This window comes from Panthera leo, chromosome B4, assembly GCF_018350215.1.
Source record: "Panthera leo isolate Ple1 chromosome B4, P.leo_Ple1_pat1.1, whole genome shotgun sequence".
NCBI lineage: Eukaryota > Metazoa > Chordata > Mammalia > Carnivora > Felidae > Panthera > Panthera leo.
This window is the reverse complement of record NC_056685.1, coordinates 12,976,316-12,998,743: the sequence shown is the minus strand read 5'-3', so window position 1 is coordinate 12,998,743 and position 22,428 is coordinate 12,976,316. Positions and strand designations below refer to the sequence as shown.

The 22,428-nt window shown below is 41.0% G+C and overlaps 1 protein-coding gene across 2 annotated transcripts in view; it reads left to right on the top strand.

Moving 5' to 3' along the window:
- The first annotated feature begins 15,553 nt into the window (after positions 1 to 15,553).
- The window catches only part of FRMD4A (FERM domain containing 4A), a 614,500-nt gene continuing 607,625 nt past the window's right edge, over positions 15,554 to 22,428 (top strand). Inside the window, exons 1-2 of one of the 2 annotated variants that reach the window (XM_042944929.1) lie at positions 15,554 to 15,576; positions 22,166 to 22,207. The gene's annotated coding sequence lies outside the window, so the exon portion shown is untranslated. Of the gene's footprint in view, positions 15,577 to 21,760; positions 22,208 to 22,428 lie in introns of those variants that run through there. The other variant, XM_042944928.1, reaches the window with a different exon arrangement.

Sequence of the window (22,428 nt, the reverse complement as noted above, 5' to 3'; positions counted from 1 at the left end):
GCTTCAAGAGGATATAAATGCAGTTGTGATGGAGGGCGGTCAGGGAAGGAGTGAGGAGTGCCCAGGGAGAGAACATCCTCAGGGGTCCTGTGGAGGGATCGCCTGTGGAGGGTTATGGCCAACGATGGAGTATCGAAGGGTCAGAGGGACACCAGAGCTCAGGGGACACAGTGTGCTCAGCAGACTTGGCTTAGGATTGATTTTACAGTCACAAATGGAATATAAACTTGTGAACACGCGCCTTGACATTTGAAAGCTGGCCTTCTTGGATGGAGTTTTGTGCGACCTCGCTGTGTTTTCTGGGCCTCTGAGTCCAGGCACAGAGGTGTCATTAGGCAGTCGGACATGTTGAGTTCTCAGCTTGACCCACTGCTTCCCTTTTGCTCTAGGGGCCCCGTCTCTTCCTTTCAGAACTTTTGTGAATTCCGTGCGAGGGTTCCTTCTTGCTGCCCCTGCCTCTTAAACTTGTCCTCATCCTAAAATGTCAGTGCGCTGACCACCTAAGACCCTGGGGAAGTCATGCAGCCTTACAGATAGCTTTCATTTCAGGTCATTGGTTCTAATCCCATTAAAGACACTTCAGTCCCTTTTATTTCTGCCCACTGTATGTGCCCTTAGAACTTCCCTGTCACTACAGGAATCCATACCAACAAAAAGGGGTGAATCAAAAAAGAAAAATCAGTTATATTATTCCTTAGAAGCCCCTTGCCAAAAGTCCACCAGGCCATCAGTAGTTCTGGGCCTTCAGGCCAGTATTTCTTTTTATGTTTGGGTTAAGGAGTTGCATTTGGACCGTGGGAATAAGAAGGGGTCTGCAGCTCAGCACTGGTTACTGCAGCAGCAAAAAGAATGCTGTTTAAATGACCCCAGTACCACCAGGATTGATGACTCAGCGGTCCTGGCTCCTGCCTCCTGTTCAAAGCTGTGACAAGGGACTCCTCCCCGGGCAGTGAGCCAGGACCCCACCTGACTGACAGATGCCCCTTGCCCAGACCTCTCCGCTCCTCTCCCCAGGCAGAGGGGCTGCGGTGTTCCCAGGAAGAAGAAGTTGCACGACCCAGTATGTAAATGAAATTCTTGGAACAGATTTTGGAGACTTGGCAGTCCTGTCTCTTTGCTAAAAGAAACGCTCCTCTTCTTTAGAAAGTGTGTGAACCTGGGAGTGACCGTATAGGGCCCTGATGAGCAGATAATTGGGACATAATGAGACTTAACCTGGTCACTTTGATGGAAAATGAGAGAGGTGGATAGATACTATAAAAAATTCATCCAGGGGCGCCTGGGTGGCTTGTCGGTTAAGCGTCTGACTTCGGCTCAGGTCATGATCTCACGGTCTGTGAGTTCGAGCCCCGCGTCAGGCTCTGTGCTGACAGCTCAGAGCCTGGAGCCTGTTTCAGATTCTGTGTCTCCCTCTCTCTCTGCCCCTCCCCTGCTCATGCTCTGTCTCTCTGTCTCAAAAATAAATAAAAACGTTAAAAAAAAAATTCATCCGTCTTCATCACATTCTATTCACATCCTCAACACCTACCCCCAACAGCTAACTAAATGGACAAAATTCTGGTAACTAAAGTGGAGCTCTCAACATTGATGTATTTTCTCTCATTCTGTGTGAACAAATGGTGTATAGGACCGTTAATATTTAACCTAACTGCATGGTGAAGATCGTTTCACCATAATTGGCTATAGGGGTCTGATATTTACTATCTAGATACTGACCTTTTGGGCATCTGGTAGTTAATGATTTCATGTTGGACATTCTCTGCATTTTTTAAGGGTCTAATTAGGTTGCATGCATGTTTCCATTTGGGAAACCTAACGGAGGAAGGGGGCATTTACTGGACATTGTTTAATTCATTCTCTTAAAGCTCTTCTTCTCGCAAAAGTAGGGTGTGAACCTACTTCCATCGCCTTCCTGTTGTCTCCTCAGCTGTCTTTTGTTCTGGCCTTGGAGCAGGTTCAAGGTCCCTGAGCCCCTTCTTGTGAACAACCGAGAGGAGGTGCTCAGCAGCTGGTTTCACTACTTCTCAACCAGAAACACAGTATTTAAATTCTATATTAATACTGGACCTGCCCATATGCAGCCATGGGAGAAATCACCAAGACAGGACTTAACGTGGGGAAAAGCAAGTGAGAATACACAGAAGTAATACACATAAAGGTAACCATTTCCTAAGACACTGTGACACTTTAGGAGAAAAGGAGGAGAGCTGCTTTGTACTCTTTCCCCTTGGATTATTTATATTTTTCGGTTAATTTCTGTATTACTTGAATGGTTTTGTTTAAAAAAATATTCTGCAATAGAAAATTTCCCTATATTGCACACAGTAATTTATTAACTAGTTCCCCCCCTAAGATTTTCAGTCTTCTTTTTTAAACACTTGTAAGTGTTTATTTATTTTGAGAGAGACCTAGAGAGCGGGGAGTGGAGGGGCAGAGACAGAGGGAGAGAGCGAATCCCAAGCAGGCTCCACACTGTCAGCACAGAGCCTGATGTGGGGCTTGAACTCAAAAGCTGTGAGATCGTGACATGAGCCGAAATCAAGAGTCGGATGCTTAACTGACTGAGCCACCCAGGCGCCCCAATATTTTCATTATTCTTAAGTAAACTTCTTCCTGAGAACTTTCATAGAAATATCATATTTAGTATATTCCTATGAAAATGTAATGTTGCTGTCTTTTTACATCGGTGAATATTCAAAATATGAAAACATTTAAAGAACAAGTCAGTGGTGGTTTGCTCATGGTCATGGAAGCTAGACCTTTGGAAATAACTCCCGAGACTCATTCCCAAACCCCCTTTGCTCCCTCTTTTATGTTAAAACACGTTGCTGGGGAATGTTTGGTTTCAGTTCTCCTGTGGAAAATCAGAAGTCGATCCTGAAAGATACAGACACAGAGAATTGCAGGTTAGGGTTTGTCTTAACTTCGTAGTAACGCTCACTTTATAAACTCAAAATTGTCTCTGCTTGCAGCTCTTGGCTTGACTTTTCTGTCTTGACATTAGCTCAGGGAGAAGGGACAGAGTGCCAAGTGCCTGCTGTGGTTCTGTTCTCACCTTGTTGACCCGATAGGGCCCAGCCCTGTTAGTTCCCACGGGAAGGTGATGGATTGATCATTTGTTGTCAAGTCGCAGGGATTTTTCCTGCTGGCTGATGCCCTGTTTGCAACTGTGCGCTTAGGGCCAGAGCTCTGTGACCTTTGCGGTTATTACTAGCCTGGCTGACACCTGTTCCCGGTCATATATCTTACAAAGAGATCCTCACTTGTGAAAAAATATTTTTCATTCTGTTTTTTTTTTTTAAGTGGGATACATATCTGTTATTTATTTACCATCCCACTTACCAGTGAGAACCAGTGTTGCTATCTTCTTTGTTTGGATTTTTATGAAGGGAGGCTCCTTTCACAAATATAGCCAACGTGGAGTAGGAAGATCATCGTCTAAGTGATTCAAGCCAAAGATTACTTAAATATTTTCACAGAATACAGGAGGAAAAGAATACCTCAATCCACATTACCACGTATCTGTAAAATATCTTACTTGAATTTGAATTTTTACAGACAGGTTTGGAACTCTTTTCAGCATCAATTATGAAAACACATCACAATAATAATTAATATATTTGCCTATATTTTAGCCATGTTCACAAATCTCTTTTTTAAAATAAACCTTTTAGGGGAGCCTGGGTGGCTTAGCCGGTTGAGCTTCCGACTTCAGCTCAGGTCATGATCTCACGGTCCGTGAGTTCAAGCCCCGCATTGGGCTCTTTGCTGACAGCTCAGAGCCTGGAGCCTGCTTCGGATTCTGTGTCTCCTTCTCTCTCTGCCCCTCCCCTGCTCATGCTCTGTCTCTGTCTCTCTCAAAAATAAATAAAGATTAAAAAAAAATCTTAAAATAAATAAATAAATAAATAAAATAAAATTACAAGCCTGTAGGGGCACCGGGGTGGCTCAGTCGGTTAAGTGTCCGACTTTGGTTCAGGTCATGATCTCACGGTCCATGAGTTCAAGCCCGGTGTTGGGCTCTTCGCTGACAGCTCAGAGCCTGGAGTCTGTTTCAGATTCTGTGTCTCTGTCTCTCTCTGACCCTCCCCCATTCATGCTCTGTCTCTCTGTCTCAAAAATAAATAAAAATTTAAAAAAGATTTAAAAAAATGAACCTCTTATTTTTAGGAAAGTTTTAGATTTACAGACAAATGGAGAAGATAGTGCAGAGAATTCTCTTACTGTCCCACATGCAGTTTACCTGTATTATTAATGTCTTACATTAGTATAGTGCAGTTGCCAAAGTCAATATTGATACATAGTTTTCTTTTTTTAAAAATTTTGGGGCGCCTGGGTGGCGCAGTCGGTTAAGCGTCCGACTTCAGCCAGGTCACGATCTCGCGGTCCGTGAGTTCGAGCCCCGCGTCAGGCTCTGGGCTGATGGCTCGGAGCCTGGAGCCTGTTTCCGATTCTGTGTCTCCCTCTCTCTCTGCCCCTCCCCCGTTCATGCTCTGTCTCTCTCTGTCCCAAAAATAAATAAAAAAACGTTGAAAAAAAAAAAAATTTAATAAAAAAAAAAAAAAAAAAAAAAAAAATTTTAACGTTTATTTTTGAGAGAGACAGAGCGAGAGAGCGAGCGAACGAGAGCACAAGCTGGAGAGGGGCAGAGAGAGAAGAAGACCCAGAATCCGAAGCAGGCTCCAGGCTCTGAGCTGTCAGCACAGAGCCCGATGCAGGGCTGGAACTCACAAACCCCGAGATCATGACCTGAGCTGACGTTGGACGCCACTCGGGTGCTTCGATATTGATACATAGTTTTAACTGAGATCCATACTTCATTCAGAGTCCCTCCATTTTTACCTAATGACCCTTTTCTGCTGCAGGCTCTCATTCAGGGAACCACATTACATTTGATTGTCACGTCTTAGGCTCCTTTTGGCTATGAAAAAAATTTTTTTGGAGACTTCCCTTGTTTTCAATGACTTTAACAGTTTTGTTTTAAAGAGGGAGAGTATGCAAACAGGGGAGAGGGGCAGAGGGAGAGAGGAACAATCTCTCAAGCAGGCTCCACGCTCAGTGTGGAGCCAGATGTGGGGCTCGATCCCACAACCCTGGGTTCAGAACCTGAGCCAAAATCCAGAGTTGGACGCTGAAGCGACTGAGCCACCCAGGTGCCCCGACTTGAGCAGTTTTGAGGAACACTGGTCAGGTGTTCTTTAGAATGTCCCTCGTGTGGGATTTGTGTAGTGCTTTTCTCATGAGTAGCCTTGAGTTATATAGGTTTTGGGGAGGAAGACCCTTTATTTCAAGCGTCATTTTCATCACATGGTATGAAGGGTGCATTGTATCAGTCTGACTTATCACTGTTGATATTAACCTTGCTCACATGGCTGAGATAGTGTTGGTTAGGCATAGAACTTTTTAAAAATTAATTAATTACTTAAAATCAATGTTATCTTGGTTTTAGGTGCACAACAATATAACGATTCAACAATTCTATACATTACTCAGTGCTCCTACAGATAAATGTACTCTTAATCCCCTTCAGCTATTTCACACACCTCCCCCCGACCTCCCCTCTGGCAACCACCAGTTTGTTCTCTGTACTTATGAGTCTGTTGTTTTTTTTTTTTTGTCTTGTTTTTAATCTGTTCACTTATTTTGTTTCTTAGATTCTACATATGAGTGAACTCGTGGTATTTGTGTTTCTTTGACTTATTTTGCTTAGTATTATACTCTCCAAGTCCATCCATGTTGTTGCAAATGGCAAGATTTCATTCTTTTTTGTGGCTGAGTAATAGTCTTGTGTGTGTGTGTGTGTGTGTGTGTGTACATTTTCTTTATCCATTGATCTATGGATGGACCCTTGGGTTGCTTCTCTATCTTGGCTATTGTAAACAATGCTGCAATAAATATAGGGTGCTTGTATATTTTTGAATTTCTATTTTCATTTTCTTTGGGTTAATACCCAGTAATCAAACTACTGGGTCTTATGGTACTTTTATTTTTAATTTCTGAGGAACCTCCATACTGTTTTCCATAGTGGCTGCACCAGTTTGCATTTCTATCAACATTGCCCAAGAGCTGCTTTTTCGTTACATCCTTGCCAACACTTAATGTTTTATGTTTTTTATTTTACCCATTTTGACAGCTGTAAGGTGATTGTAGTTTTGACTTGCATTTCCCTGATGAGGAGGGATGTTGAACATCTTTTCATGTGTCTGTTGGCCATATGCATTTCTTCTTTGGAGAAACATCTATTCAGGTCTTCTGCCCATTTTCAGTTGGACTACTTGGTTTTATTTGGTGTTGAGGGTTTGTTTTTTTTTTTAACATATTTTAGATATTACCCCCTTACCAGATACATCATTTACAAATATCTTTTCCCATTCTGTGAGTTGCCTTTTTGTTTTGTTGATAGTTTCCTTTGCTGGGTAGAGTACTCTTTTAAATGGCAAATTTCCATTGCATATTTGAAAGATGATAAAGAAATTTATTTCTGTGTCCCATGTCAGGAACACTGCTTTTACCTGAAACAAATTATGGCCACCATATTAATCTTGTATAGTGAGAGATTGAATGGACATGGAATGAACCAAAACTACCTAAAATTGATACAATATTTGAATTTCTAACCAGGTTAAGATTTCACTGAATTTTTTAATATTTGCAAGTATAAAAACAGCTCAAAAATATTTCTAAGTATTCTGAGTTCTATAGTATTTTATTCTGCAGTGAATGCCAGATTTTTACCAGTGAAAGACAAAGTTTAATGTAATTTATTCATTAAAATAGTTGAACACTTCTCTGTGCTGTCATTACAGATACATATGTTAGAATTGGAAGTTACATTCTGCTTCTTACTTGCGGGGCTATTTGTGGGAAATAGTGGGGAATAAGGAAACTGCCAGATGTTGACAAAAGAGTCAGGTAATCAAGGAGGTTAAACGAAATGATAACTCATGGGCTATGTAATATGACTGAACTAAACTGCATAAAACTAGTTGTTGATAACTGCAACTCCCATCAAGTAACCCAGACACATTCATTAATCAATGTTACGTACACAGACAATAAGACGTATTCACAGGGGTCAATTTGAAATATGTCAGCAAAGCACTTTGTCCTCATCTTGGTTATTTTTCATGCTGGCTGAATCATTAGAATTTCCTCTTTGCTCTCTGGTGGATGAACCATTGGTCTGCATCCATGAAAAGGCAGTGAGTTCAGTTGAACAATATATTCGTTATTTTTAGGAATATCCCTAGAGATTAATTTCATTTAATCCTTCAAAGGAGAAATATTTACCAAAATGCATTAACCCTGTGTGGGATGGCATGCTATATAAAATTACACCTGTCTGATGAAGCTTTAGTAAAATTCAGTACCGATTCCTAATCAAAGCTCTGAAAACAAAGGAATAAAATTATTCATCCAAACTGTGATTTAAAAAAAACTTCCACTTATTATCATAGGTAAAAATCATACTGAATTTAGATATTTTCAGAGTGATTTATCTTCAAATTGATGCAAAACATAGGTGTGCTTTCATTCAGTACAATTTTTTTTTATTGAGCATCTCCTTCCTAATACTGGGGATACAGTAATGGGTAAAACATATAGGAATCTTTGCACTGTGAATCTTATATTTTAGTTTGGTGCTAAGCAGGGTGGAGTGGGAAGGATATGGGTAGGGAGACGAAAAATCAGCACACATAGGTAATGTCAGGTGGTGAAAAGTACAATGGAGATAAATAAAGCAGGAAAAGGTTAGGGAGCACAGGAGAGGAGGATATGTTTTTAAATGAGGGAGTCAGGAGAGGCCTCCCTCAGGATCTGAAATTTAAGCAAACACCTGGAGGATATGAGGGGGTGAGAGGTGCAAATACCCAGGGAAGAGATTTCTAGGTATCCACAGCAGCAAGTGCAAAGGCCCTGAGGCAGAAGCATATCCGATATATTTAATGAATAGTAGAGTCTACTATAGCTGGGGAAAAGTTAATGAGCAGAGTAGGTTAGATGGGTAGAAGGGACAGACCATACAGGGCTTTGTGAGAAATACTGGGCCCTGGGAGAGTTTTGAGCAGAGGTGTTAGAATTTCTAACCTAAGTTCTGAGATCACTCTGGCTGCTCTTTGGGGTTGTGATTAGGAGGCCACTGTAATAACAATCCATGTGAGAGAGGATGGTGGAGCAGAGATGTTGAGAAGCAGTGGGATTCTGGAAGTATCTTGAAGGTAGAGTCAGCAGGTTGTGCTGACTGACCAGATGTGGTGTGAATTTCTTGTCATCATCAGCAGCAGGAAGGATGGAGTGGCTGTCACAAGGAGTATTTTGTAGAGATTTATATTGTCTTGTCCATGTAATAAAGTACAAAAAAGAAATGAGCTTTAAAGGGAACTCCATTAGGAAACTATGATTATACACCTAGAAGAGCTAAAATAATCAACCAGAAGCTATTAGAGATAATAGAACAGTGGAGAAAAACTGCTGGTCAAAAGATAGAATAACACAAATCAATCCCCTTCTCAAATGCCTTTATTATCTAGCTAAAAATATAATAGTCAAAAGCCTTTTAATTTATGACAGCCACAACATTGAATTATATGTTAATTAAACTTTGTGTAAGGGCGTATAGCACCAATCCAAAAAAAAAAAAAAAAAAAGAAAGAAAACTACAAAATTTTAATGGTGGAAAAAGGCTTGAATATATAGAAAATCTGTCCTACTCCTGGGTAGGAACAATAAATGTAAGTGGAAATTGTTTCTGGTTTAATTTGCAGTTTTAACACAACTTCAGTTAAGATACCAGTGAGGTCATTGGCATTATACAGAATTCAAAATAATTGATTCTACAGAATACTTGGAAAGAAGACAATAATATTAAAGTGTTAACGAAGGAATAATAACCATCTTGCAAAACAGACTGTTTCAAAAAACAAACTGAGCCAGCGTAACATTGGATTAGAAGGAGATATGTAGACCATTGAAATAAAATAGAGCATGCATAAATAATTTTAAGTACACCTGAAAACATAATATATGGCAAATGAGTATAATAGAATTATAGAGAACCTAATTATTTTAGACAGGCTGCTAGAGTAATTTCATTTCAATGCGGCAAAAACCAAATTTACCTCAAAAAATCAAAACAGAAAATGAAACTATATACAAAGAGATAGTTTATTTATTTAACTGAAGAGGGAAACCATTTTAGATTTTTAAAGAAGTTATGAAGATGGGCAAAGGTATTTAAATAAAATTCAAACATCTGTACAACTAAAATAAATTACAAATAAAATAGCAAAATAAAACATTTTTAAGTATTGGCAGAAATGTTCTTTAGAGTTACTGATATTTTTATTTATTATTTATTTTATTTATGTATTTATGTATTTATGTATTTATTTATTTATTTTAAACGTGTATTTATTTGAGAGAGCTCGAGCATGAGCAGTGGGAGAGGCAGAGAGACAGGGAGAGAATCCCATGGGGCTTGAACCCACAAGCCCTGATCCATGACGTGAGCCAAAATGAAGGGTGAGATGCTTAACTGAGTCACCCAGGCACCCCTTTTATTTATTTATTTAAATTCAAGTTAGTTAACATACAGTGTAGTCTTGGTTTCAGGAGTGGAACCCAGTGATTCGTCACTTACAACACCCAGTGCTCATTTCAACAAGTGCCTCCTTAATGCCCGTCACCCATTTAGCTGATCCCCCCACCCACCTCCCCTCCGGCAACCCCCAGTTTGTTCTCTGTATTTAAGAGTCTCTTAGGGTTTACCTCCTTTTCTGATTTTATCTTATTTTTCCTTCTCCTCCCCTATGTTCATCTGTTTTGTTTCTTAAACTCCACGTATGAGTGAAATCAGCTATCTGTCTTTCTCTGACTGACTTATTGCACTTAGCATAATACACTCTAGTTCCATCCACGTTGCTGCAAATGATAAGATTTCATTGTTTTTTCATCGCCGAGTTGTATTCCATTACGTATATAAACCACATCTTTATCCATTCATCAGTTGATGGACGTTTGAGCTCTTTCCATAATTTGGCTATTGTTGATAACACTACTATAAACATTGGGGTGCATGTGCCCCTTTGAATCAGCATTTTTGTATCCTTTGAATAAATACCTAGTAGTGCAGTTTCTGTGTCGTAGGGTAGTTCTATTGTTAATTTTTTGAGGCACCTCCATACTGTTTTCCAGAGTCGCTACACCAGTTTGCATTCCCACCAACAGTGCAAAAGGGTTCTCTTTTCTCTGTGACTGATAACTTACAACAACAGATAGAACTTTAATATAGACAATATATAAAGAGCTCGTAAAACAATATTTTTAAAAGTTTTTATTTATTTTTGAGAGAGGTGCGAGAGAGCTGGGGATGGGCAGAGAGAGAGGAAGAGAGAGAATCCCAAGCAGGCTCTGCACCATCAGCATGGAGCTTGATGCAGGGCTTGATCTCACAAACTGCAAGATCATGACCTGAGCTGAAATCCAGAGTCAGACACTTAACCGAATGAGCCACCCAGGCACCTAATAAAACAATATTTCACTGCAACAGATAGAAATTCAGTATGTGTAATATCTAAAAAGCTTCTAAAATCTCTAAAATTAGCACCAAATCTCAAATAGGCATAGATATGTATGTTTGTGTGTGTGTGTGTATCTATATATATATATAAATATATATATATATTTATATATAAATTAAATTAGTTCCAAAGTAAATTACACACACATTAAATGATCCCATATCAGAGGGACATGCCAATAAATCTTAAAGTGAAGGTACCTCATGCAGTAGATAAGACCCTGTCGATGGGTTCATTTCCTCATTGGGCAGTATTTTAGGCAGCATTCAAGTAAGCTTAATTCTAAGAATCTCATGATGGGGATGCTTTTGCATGAAAATAATCTAAGTATTATTATATTTAGTATAGTAGTATGGTAGTTATAGTGTATTACCTGTGATAATAACTGGAAACCAAATAAATGTTCGACACTTGGAGAGTGATGATGTAACCTATAGTTTAGTAATCTTCCGCGAGACTGTGGATTGAGTCTGAGATGGGAAATTAGAAACATATTATCAGAAAAAAAGATCATAGGGAAAAAGAGCCAGAACACAAAATTTTGACCCTGATCCAAATACTAGAAAGCATTTACCTGTGGTTAAATGTGGAAGAGGCTATCGAGAAAGGTAGTTAAGCTAGGTGAAGGAATTTGGGATTTAATTTACGTAAAAAAAGAATGAGTATAAACACCTACATATATTAATGGATTAATTGGGAGTATTAGGAGGTTCCAGGAAATGTACCCATTGGCCCGTTTCCTGTGGTTTGACTTCCTTAAGCATGTTGCATGTTTCATTTGGGAACTGGGGTGGGCGGTATCACCTTTATTTTGAGGGTCCTTGGAGTAAAGGAATCCTGGGCATGGGTGAGGCTGGGAAAGGTGACCTAGGCTGCTCTTCTGCATGTGGTAGCATGTGACCTAGAGTTTGGGACAGGATTGGAATGTTGTGGAACTGGACTGCTCAGCAGAAGACAGAGAAACTAGCCAGTTCTATGGATTCAGCTACCCCAGCAAGGATGTGTCAGAGGAAGGCTGCGGGGACCAGGTCCCCTAGGGACAACACAGGATTGCAGTGGACTCGGCGCCCTGCTTTATAGCTGAGGACAGTGTGTCTGCTAGTGAGAGACATCTGTAACCCTGGGCGGGGGGCCCCAGGGGAGGCAGCGGTGGATCTACTGTCCACAGGTCTGCTGTCGACGACCCAGCAGCTTCCAGGGCTTTGTGTTGTGTGGAGAAACACGGGAGAGGGACGGGAACATGAAGAGCATCTACTGAGATCAAGACCCTTGAAAGAAGGTGCTTTGCGCCCTCCTGAGCAGATTATAGTATCTGTTTCCGCTGCTCCACACTTGCGTGACATTTCTCTGCATTTTCCCCTTTCCTTCCTTCTCATCTCACGGGAATAAGCTCCCCGCTTCCCTGTGAAAAATAACCCCTCTGCCTGGACCCCCTTCCCCACTCCTTTGGTGTTTGTAGAATCCTTCTGTCTTTTCATCTCCTTGCTGGTGTCTTGTTTTGTGCCTTAAGGTACACCCAGGCTCTTCTGCCCTCGCCAGCAACAAAAAAACAACATCTTCTCCCGACCCTAATGGCTCCTCAGGCTGTGCTTTTCTTCTTTAGGTAATAAAGGATTTCTACAAACATTGCTCTTTTAGTTATTGAAAATACAATAGAAGGGGAAGTCAAAAATTTGAAATGGGGAAAAATCACTCAATTCCACCCGCTAATGGAATTTATTTTTTTGGTAAGTATCCTACCATCTGTGAGCCTTAAAAACCAGCTTTTTTGACACAAAGTTAACATAGAATAACCTGCACATATTTAAAGCACACTGTGTGATAAGTTTTGGCACATGTGCACATCCATGAAACCACGACCATAAGGAAGATGACGGATGTAGTCATCACCCCCAGGTCTCCTCGTGCCCCATGGTAAGCCCTTCTTTCTGACTCTTTGACTCACTTTAATGATTTTGAGATTCATCCATGTTGTTGCCTGTGTCGCTAGTTCATGCCTTCTCTTTCAAAAACCCCAGGTTTTTTTTTTTTCCATGCAGTAAGGTATAACTTACATACAATAAAATTCACCTATTTTTAGGTATACAGTTCAGTTAGTTTTAGTAATTACATTTATAGAATAGTGCACCTCATCATCATCACCATCCAGTTCTAGAATACGCTTTGTGCCCATTTGCAGCCACTGTCACACAGGCAGTCACTGATGTACGTTCTGTCTCTAGAGGTTTGCCCTTTTCGGATGTTTCTTATAAATGGAATACAAAATATATGGTCCTCGCATCTGCCCCCCCCCTCCCCCGCCACTTAGCGTAATGTCCCTGAGCTCATCCATGTTGTAATATGTGTCACCAATTCCTTCATTTTAATTGCTGAATAGGATTTCATCATAGGGCTCTACAATTTGTTCAGACATTCGCCCACTGATGGACATTTAAGTTTCCAGGTTTTGACTTATTACAAATAAATCTGCCGTGAACATTCACGTTCAAGTCTTTATATGAACCTAGGCTTTCATTTCTCCTAGGATGGCTGGCTCAGGAGGTAGATGTGTGTTTAACTTTATAAGAAACTGCCAAACTGTTTTCCAAAGCACGTGTTCTATTTTATGTTACCGCCAGATCACCACATGCTGCCTAAAACTTGGTGGGGCCAGTCTTTTTAATTGTAGCCGTGTAATAGGTGTGTTGTCTCATTATGATGTTAACTTGAATCTTCCTAATGACTGATGCCAGGCACCTTTTCATATTATTTGCCATACATATATATTCTGTGAAGTGCTTATTCAAATCATTTGCACAGTTTTCATTGGGTTGTGTCCTTAGTATTAAGGATTAAGAAGCTTTTTTTTAAAAAAAGTTTTTAATGTTTATTTTTGAGAGAGAGAGGAAGACAGAGAATGAGTGGGGGAGGGACGAGAGAGAGGGAGACGCAGAATCCGAAGCAGTCTCCAGGCTCTGAGCTGTCAGCACAGAGCCTGACACAGGGCTCGAACTCCCAAACTGTGAGATCATGACCTGAGCTGAAGTTGGGTGCTTAACCGACAGAGCCACCCAGGTGCCCCTAAGAAGCTTTTTATATGTCCTGGCTATAGCACCTGTACCGAACATGCTTTGCCAATATTTGCTGCTATTTAATGTTTTGCTTTTTTTTTTTTTAACATTTATTCATTTTTGAGAGAGAGAGAGACAGAGTGCAAACAGGGGAAGGGGCAGAGAGAGAGGGGGACACAGAATCCAAAACAAGCTCCAGGCTCTAGGCTGTCAGCACAGAGCCCCACTCCGGGCTCAAACCCATGGACCATGAGATCATGACCTGAGTCGAAGTGGTATGTTCAACCAACTGAGCCACCCAGTCACCTCCAGTGGGTTGTGTTTTTACTCTCTTAATGGTATCTTCCAAATAGCAGACGTTTTAATGAAGCCCAGTTTATTGATCTATTCTTCTATCAGTTGTGATGTGGGTGCCACATCTAAGACATTTTTGCTCTACCATAAGTCACAAGGATTTTTCTCTCCCATGTTTTCATCTACTGATCTTAGAGTTTTAGGTCTTGTGATTAGGTCTGTGATATATTTTGAGTTAAATATTGTGTATGTTGCAAGGAATGCACTGAAGTTAATTCTTTTGCGTGTGCATATTCTCTTATCCCACCATCATTTCTTAAAAAGACTATCCTCTCTCCAACGAATTGCCTTTGCACCTTTGTCAAAAATTAGTTGTCCATCTATGTATGGCTCTCTTTCTGGATTCTCTGTTGGTTTTGTTGAACCACTTGCCTTTCTACTACACTGTTTTTACTACTGTAAGTTGCTAGTAAATCTCTAAGTTAGGCAGAGTTAGTTCTCCAAAGCTGTTTTTCTTTTTCAAAATTATTTTGGCTATTCTGTGTCCTTTGCATTTCCATATCACTTTAGAATTAGCTTGCTGATTTCTGCAATAAAAGCCAGAAGGGACACGGGTTGGAATTCTGTTGAATCTATGAATCAGTTTGGTGAAAATGGACATCTGTTTTTGTTTTTTTTTTTTAAGTTTATTTGTTTTGGAGAGAGAGAACGCACACAGGAGGGGCAGAGAAGGAGGAAGAGAGAGTCTCAAGCAGGCTTTGCACTGTCAACATGGAGCCCAACGTGGGGCTTGAACCCGCGAACCATGAGATCATGACCTGAGTTGAAACCAAGAGTTGTACGCTTAACCGACTGAGCCATGCAGGTGCCACCCAGGCGCCCTGAGAATGGGTGTCTTAAGAACACTGAGTTTTCTGACCCATAAGCCCCATCTGTCTCTCCATTTAAGTCTTACTCCTGGCAGTGCTTTGTCCTTTTCAGCATACAGTTCTTTTGCATCTTGGTCAGATTTTTCTCTAAGAATTTCATATGGTCTGATGCTATTGTTAGTTGAACTTTTAATTTAAATGTCTTACTGTTGTTGGCATATAGGAATACCGTAGATTTTTGAATATTGGCCTTGTATCCTTCAACTTGACTCAACTTTCTTATCCTAGTAGCTTGTTCGTAGATTCCGTCAGATTTTCTACACGAAAAATCATGTTGGATGTGAAAAAACCACTTTTTCTTTTCCCATATGAGTAGACTTCCCCCCCCGCCTTGTCCTATTGGACTGTCTAGAATCTCCCTTACCATGTTGAAGAGAGGTCCTTAGAGTAGATAACTTTGTCTTGTTCCTGATCTTAGGGGGAAAGTGGTCAGTCTTCCACATTAAGTATGGTAATAGCTGTAATTTGTTGTAGGTGATCTTTTTCAAAAATTTAAAAAAAAAAAAAAAAAATATATATATATATATTTTTTTTTTTTTTTTGAGAGAGAGAGAGAGCCCGAGCACAAGTCGGGGAGGGGCAGAGGGAGATGGAGACATAGAATCAGAAGCAGGCTCCAGGCTTTGGGCTGTCAGCACAGAGGCCGACAAGGGGCTTAAACTTAGGAACCGTGAGATCATGACATGAGCCAAAGTTGGACACTCAACCAACTGAGCCACCCAGGTGCCCCTGTAGATGCTCTTTATTAGACTGAGAAAGTTTTCTTCTATTCCTAGTTGCTTGAAAGTTTCTAAAAATCAGGAAGAGATGTTGAATTTTGACAACTGCTTTTTATGTGCCTTTTATGTTGATGGTGTGGTTTTTCTTTTTTTAGTTTGTTAATATGGTGAATTCCACTGGTTGTTTTTAGAATATTAAACCAACCATATATTCCTAAGGCCTGGCTGGTCATAGTGCATTACTTTTTTAATATATTGTTGGATTTTATTTTCTATAATTTTTTTGTTTAGAATTTTTGTATTTTCATTCATGGGGGATGATGATCTATAGTTTTCTTTTTTTAATATTCTCTTTGATATTTATGCTGGCTTCATGAAATGAGTTCAGAGACATTTCTTCCTCTTCAGTTTCTCAAAGAATTTATGGAGAATTGGTATGATTTCTTCCTTGAATATTTACTAGGACTCATCACTGAAGCCTCCTGGGGCTGGAGTTTTCTTCATGGGAAGTTTTTCTCCCTTTCCGATCTGTTTTCATTTTATTTACTTTGTATGTCCAAAAAAGTATTTATCTTGCTTTTATTTTTAGAAGATATTTTTGTTGAATGTGGAATCCGAAATGGATGATAGTTTTTCCTTTAAAATTTTGATTAAAAAAATTTTTTTAATGTTTATTTTTGAGAGAGAAAGCGATAGTGTGCACATGGGAGAGGGGCAGAGAGAGAGGGAGACACAGAATCTGAAGCAGGCTCCAGGCTCTGAGCTGTCAGCACAGGTCCCAACGCAGGGCTTGAACTCATGAACTGCGAGATCATGACCTGAGCTGAAGTCAGATGCTTAACCGACTGAGTCAACCAGATGCCCCATCCTTTAAGTTTTTTAAAGGATGTCGCTCCACTGTCTTCTGGCTTTCATTCATCCCAGCCAGAAATCTGTTGTCATCCTTATCTTTGTCCCTCTGTGCATGATAGATACATCTGTCTGCCTCTGATTGTTTTCAAATTATTCTCTTTATCACTGATACTGAGCAATTTGTATTTGACGTCCCTTGGTGTAGCTTTCTTCATGCTTAGAATTTGTTCACTATATTATTTGAGGAAATTTTGGTCTTTAATTCTTCCCATATATTTGTGTCTCTCTTCAGGGATACAAGTTACATGGACATTTGGAATAGTTTTTATGTTTTCAAGTTCACTAAGTTTTTCTTCTATAATGTCTAACCTCCATTAATTCCAACAAATGTGGCTTTTCTTTTTCTTTTCAATATTGTAATTTTTAATCTCTGGAAGCTCAGATTAGTTCCTTTTTATATCTTTCCTATCTCTACCTGACTTTTTGAATAATGTATAAAATTATAATAACTTTTAAATTTTTTTAAAAAGTTTTATTTATTTATTTTGAGAGAGAGCATGAGCAGGGGAGGGGTAGGGACAGGGAGAGAGAGAATCCCAAGGAGGCTCTGTACTTCTAGCTCAGAATTCATGAACCACAAGGTCGTGACCTGAGCCGAAATTAACAATTGGACACTTAACCAATTGAGCCACCTAGGTGCCCCTATAATAACTGTTTTAATGTGGTTTTTTTTCCCCCTGACTCTAAAATCTGTGTTAGTCCTGGGTGATTTTGATTGTTTTGTCACCGTCTTCTTCTTCTTTTCATGGAGCACAACACAGGGCTTGAACTCATGACCTTGAGATCAAGACCTGAGCTGAGATCGAGTCGGACACTCAAATGACTGAGCCACCCAGGCGCCCTGAGTGACTTGTCTTCTACTTAGTGGTCATATTTTCCTACTTCTTTCCATACCCAATAATATTTTTTAGGTGCCAGACATTGTAAATTTTACTGTCTTGCATTTTTGTGTTTTGATAAATGTTTTTTTAACATTGTTTTGGAACACAGTTAAGTTACTGGGAAACAGTTTGATCCTTTCGGGTCTTGATTTTCATATTTGTTAGGCAGACTTATGGGAGTGATCCATCTAGGGCTAATTATTTCTCACTCCCAAGGCAAGAACCTTCTGAGCATCCCATCTGATGCACCGTGAATCTGTGAGGCTTTCCTGTCTGGCTGGTGTGATCAGGTGCTATTTCTAGCCTTGTGTGAGCCCCAATCACCAACCTTCCTAATTATTTTAGATGGTTCTTTCCCCAACTTTGGACAGTTTCCTCCTGTGCATATGGTGATTAGACCCAACAAAATGCTCAGAGGCGACCTTTTTACAGAGCTCTGATACTCTCTCTCTCTCTCTCTGTACCACTGTCCTCTCTGGTGTGCTGCCCTGTGAATTCTACCCATCTTTGTCTTCCCCTGACTCTCAGTTCTTCTTAATTTAGAGAATACACTTTTAAAAATGCTTTTAAATCAATTAACGAATTATTTTGAGAGAAAGAGCGAGCGAGCAGGGGAGGGGCAGAGGGAGAGGTAGAGAGAATCCCTAGCAGGCTCCAAGCTGTCAGTGCAGAGCCTGATGTGGGGCTCGAACCTACAACCTGCAAGATCCTGACCTAAAGTAAAACCAAGAGTCAGACACTTAACCTGCTGAGCCGCCCGGGCACCTCTGGGAATCTGCTTGATTCTACCTGGGTTTCCTTCTCTGTTCTGTGGCCTGGAAACACTCTGAATTCAATAACCTGGGATTATTGTAAGTCTTATCTTTGTCCTTTGTTGTCCTATGTCCTGTGTCTTGAAAAGTATTGGTTCAGATATTTTGCCCATTTTTTTGTTGTTGTTGTTTTTTTTTTCAGGGTAAACTTTACCCAGTTACTCCATCTTGGTGGAAAGCAAAAGTTCCTTCCTGTTCTCTTAAATACAAATATTTACATGGTTGCCATTAAAGTATATGTATCATTTTATGGTCAAACAAACATTGTAGCTCAGAAAGTTTCCATATTTCCTAAATGGTTTTCCTAATTGCCACTTTAGTAGCTGCGAAATATTTCACAGTGTGCCAAATTTATTTGAGAGCAGTTTATGCATTAAAGAGTGATTTATGTTCTACCTCTTTCCAAAAAAGAATTTCAGATGGCTTACTGACAAAAAGGCCTACTAAATAAGACTAATACATTATGAATTAGAAGGGAAAACAAGGTTGAGAAAAACCAAGGAAGTAATAATGCCAACTATGATAATGTGCTGTGGGTATTCTGGCAGCCAAATGTGACAACTGTGATTAGTTCTGTTATTTTCATTATCAGAATGAAAAAGAGACTTCTAGGGAATAACAGTTACAGAATGCCTACTGTGTGCAACTTAACAGAAGGCGAGTTTGATTTTTACCTCACCCTCATGGTATTTGCAGAGTAAATCAATGACATAGTAGACATTCTGGTTCCTAAGAGTCAAATGCCTCAGCAGGGAGCCCGAGGATAACACCAGCCATCACACAGGCCACCTCAGGAGGGACAGACACTTTTCTTGTACTGAGTTCTGGTGGAAATTTTGAGTCATCTGGTGATCGTGTCTTCACAACAGCTTCATAGTAAATACAGAGGAAGTTTAATTTTCTTTCATTCATTCATTCATTCATTCATTCATTCGTTCATTCAGGTAATGGTTTTTGATAGCTGTGACACTGCACTGCCCCTTGGTTGAGCAAGGGATTACGTGTCTTGAGAGGTAACACCAGCCAAGGATGGAATTTCCTTCCTTGGAGGAAAGGACTGCTTGCTGTCCTGCATGCCTCCTTCTATGATCTGGATTGCTTTTGAACAAGGTTTTGAAAAGACCTAGGGAACTCCTATCTCACTTTTTTTTTTTTAAATTAAGGTACGAGTCTATTTTATGCTAATTAACTCCTTTTCCTCACATGCTGCTCCGTAATCCTTTGCACTTGGACTTCCTTGTCTCTAACTCTACTGAAGGCTCCAGGCATCTTTGTGGAGACACCCTCGTCCCTGGAATCCTGGGGCTCCCTCGTTCTCTGTCAGACGCTTACTTCTCACCAACTCCCTGTGTTCTAGCTGCCCGCCCCCATCCCCGGGATGCCGTCCTGGCCCCCTTGCTCTGTGTCCTTCACATTTCAGCACCTCCCCTCATGCCCATTGATAGGACTGAATACCCACCGCTGTCTGAGCTCCGTGCTCAGAGCCGCACGGGTGCACAGAGGCAGCTGACAGTAGGTCTGATGTCGGGTTTCTCACTCTCTAGGACGGGGATAATAGAGCAAAGTGAATAGCTGTTATATACATATAAAAAAAAAGCAGCAACTTAGAAGTTGTCCAAACAAAACAGAGTACTCAAGTGGAAAATCCAGGGAATATTTCATGGAGGGTATAACTTCAGACATTGGAAAGTGTGTAAGCCTACACACTTTGACCACACTCACTTCATCCACCCCCCAGATTCTCCTGTCCCCCCCCCCCCCCACTCCTCCCCCGGATTTAGCTATTTGCTCAGTGGGGCCTACGGGCCGCCACTGACTTTTCAGCTCCTAGCGCTGCCCGCCCCTGCAGACCTCTCCAGGGTGTGGGCTGGCTTTGGGACAGTCTCTAGAACAGCCGCCAAGGATGGAGCCTCAGAAGCTCCCTTGCCAGCGCCCTGTCTGACTGACCCACCGAGTCTGTGGCGCCTCCTTCCATTTCTGGTCCAGACCCCAGGCCTTTCTGAACTTCCCATGCTTCCGCGTAGTACCAGGCGTTTCTCTGAAGCGCGAGGGACTTCATGCCCGACGGGGTCAATCTGACCAACAAGACGGAGACAGGAACAGGCTAGCGAGGCCCTCTGTCCCTGACGGACTGTGCCAAGGCATGCAGCTCTGTGCCCGTCCGAAGCCTTTCCCCCTGACTGCGCAGCTCAGCGGGCAGCACTGTACCTCTGCTCGCCCCTCCGGGCCCTGCCTTCCCTGCTCCTTCTCTCGCCGCCCTGATAGAGCACCTCCCAGTCATGTCTAACTGAGGTCGGCTGCAGACTCTTTTTTCCTAAAGAAGCTGGGCAAAGGTTCAGCATGACGTTTTTTGTTTTTTTTTTCTTTTTAAATATAATTTATTGTCAAACTGGCTTCCCTACAACACCCAGTGCTCATCCCAACAAGTGCCCGCCTCCCTGCGCATCACCCACTTCCCCACCCCCCCATCCACCGTCAGTTTGGTCTCTGTATTCAGGAGTCTCTTGTGGTTTGCCTCCCCCCCTCTCTGTTTGTAACTGTTTTTCCCCCTTCCCCTCCCCCAGGGTCTTCTGTTCAGTTTCTCAAGATCCACAGGAGCGAAAACATAGGATATCTGTCCTTCTCTGACTGACTTATTTCACTTAGCATAATACCTTCCAGTTCCATCCACGTTGCTTCATGTGGCAGGATTATATTCTTTCCAGCATGAGGTTTTCCAAGCAAAGTAGGGAGAAAGAAAGGCAGTTATGCTGACGCCTGGCACCAGCAGATGAGGTCAAGTCTCCCAGGCCTGCCTGTGCAACCCGGGCGAGTCCTGTACCCCTGGGCCTGCAAAGGCTCCTGCTGGGCCCTCGATGGGCACACCTTCCCCTTCCCACCACACCCACCAGCTGCAGTAGCACAGTATTAATTTCTCCCTGTGCTTTCTGTGTTTTACAAGCTCATGGTCCGTGTAGAATTATAAAACACAGGTCATAAGAAAGACATTCTGCTTATTCCTCAAGTTCCAGCTTAAAAACTGCCATGTTCTTGAAGCCAAAAGTAAACGCTCCCTACTCAGCATGGCCCAAACTATTTTTAAAACATTTTTAAAATTATTTTTTAAATGTTTTATTTCTTTTTGGAAAGAAATGGGGGAGGAGCAGAGAGAGAGAGCAAGAGCGAGAGAGAGAGAGAGAAAGAGAGGATCTGAAGCAGGCTCTGCACTGTCAGCAGTGAGCCAGATGTCAGGCTCGAACTCATGAACTGTGAGATCATGACCTGAGCTGAAGTCAGATGCTCACTGACTGAGCCATCCAGGTGCCCCCCAAACTAATTGTTTTTAAGTCACTTTCCAGCATTTATCACATATTGTCATGTATCATAGATGATTGTTGGATATCATTGTATCTGTCAGATAAAAAGCTCCTTGAGGGCAGGGGCCATGACTTAGCTTTGCATCTTCTACAAAACTTATCATAGAGTACTGTATACAGTAGGCACTCAGCAGTTATCATTTGAATACATTTAGAAACATACCTGCAAGGTTAAGGGAATGCTATAGATATGTTCTTTAAATTATTGTAATCAAATAACGAATTATTGTAAAAATCAAAAATTCTTTTGTGAAACCCACCAGCAACTCTAGAATATTCCCACAGCTCAGTGCAAGGTCATGTTCACATGACTCCGGTCATGCTGTGAATCTCCAAGCACCTGACAGTACAAAGATTCTCAGAGGTTCCTGAGGTCAAGGGCATTAGAATCCAATCAGACACCATGGAATAAAGCTTTAACCGCATTGGGCCACAGGATAAACGATTAGAGAGGGATCTTCTAATTCATTCAATGAATATTGTTGAGCATTTTGTGATAATGAAATAAATGCTTTTAAAATATGAACGATATAGGGACCACAGATATAGTTGTCCATAGGAACATGTAAAGGTGATGAATTTCCTCCCCCCGGTTTCTTATTTACAAAGTTGGTTTCTCTTACATTTCACAGCGTCCAGTTAATTGCAAGGAATTTTTGGAGTCGTTACAGCAGGTGAGTGAAGGAAGAAATTGAAAGAGAACGTGAAAACTGTTACTAGAAGTATTAGTAATTGCCATGTGTAGATGAATAATTAGACTCCATAAGACATAGAAGCTTGACGTTGCTCATAAAAAAAAAAGTGTTTTAATTTTCTCAAATCTTTGACTCTGAGAAGCCTTTTCAGCCTCTCATTATATAACAAGACTGGGCAGGCTTCCTTTTTTTTTTTTTTT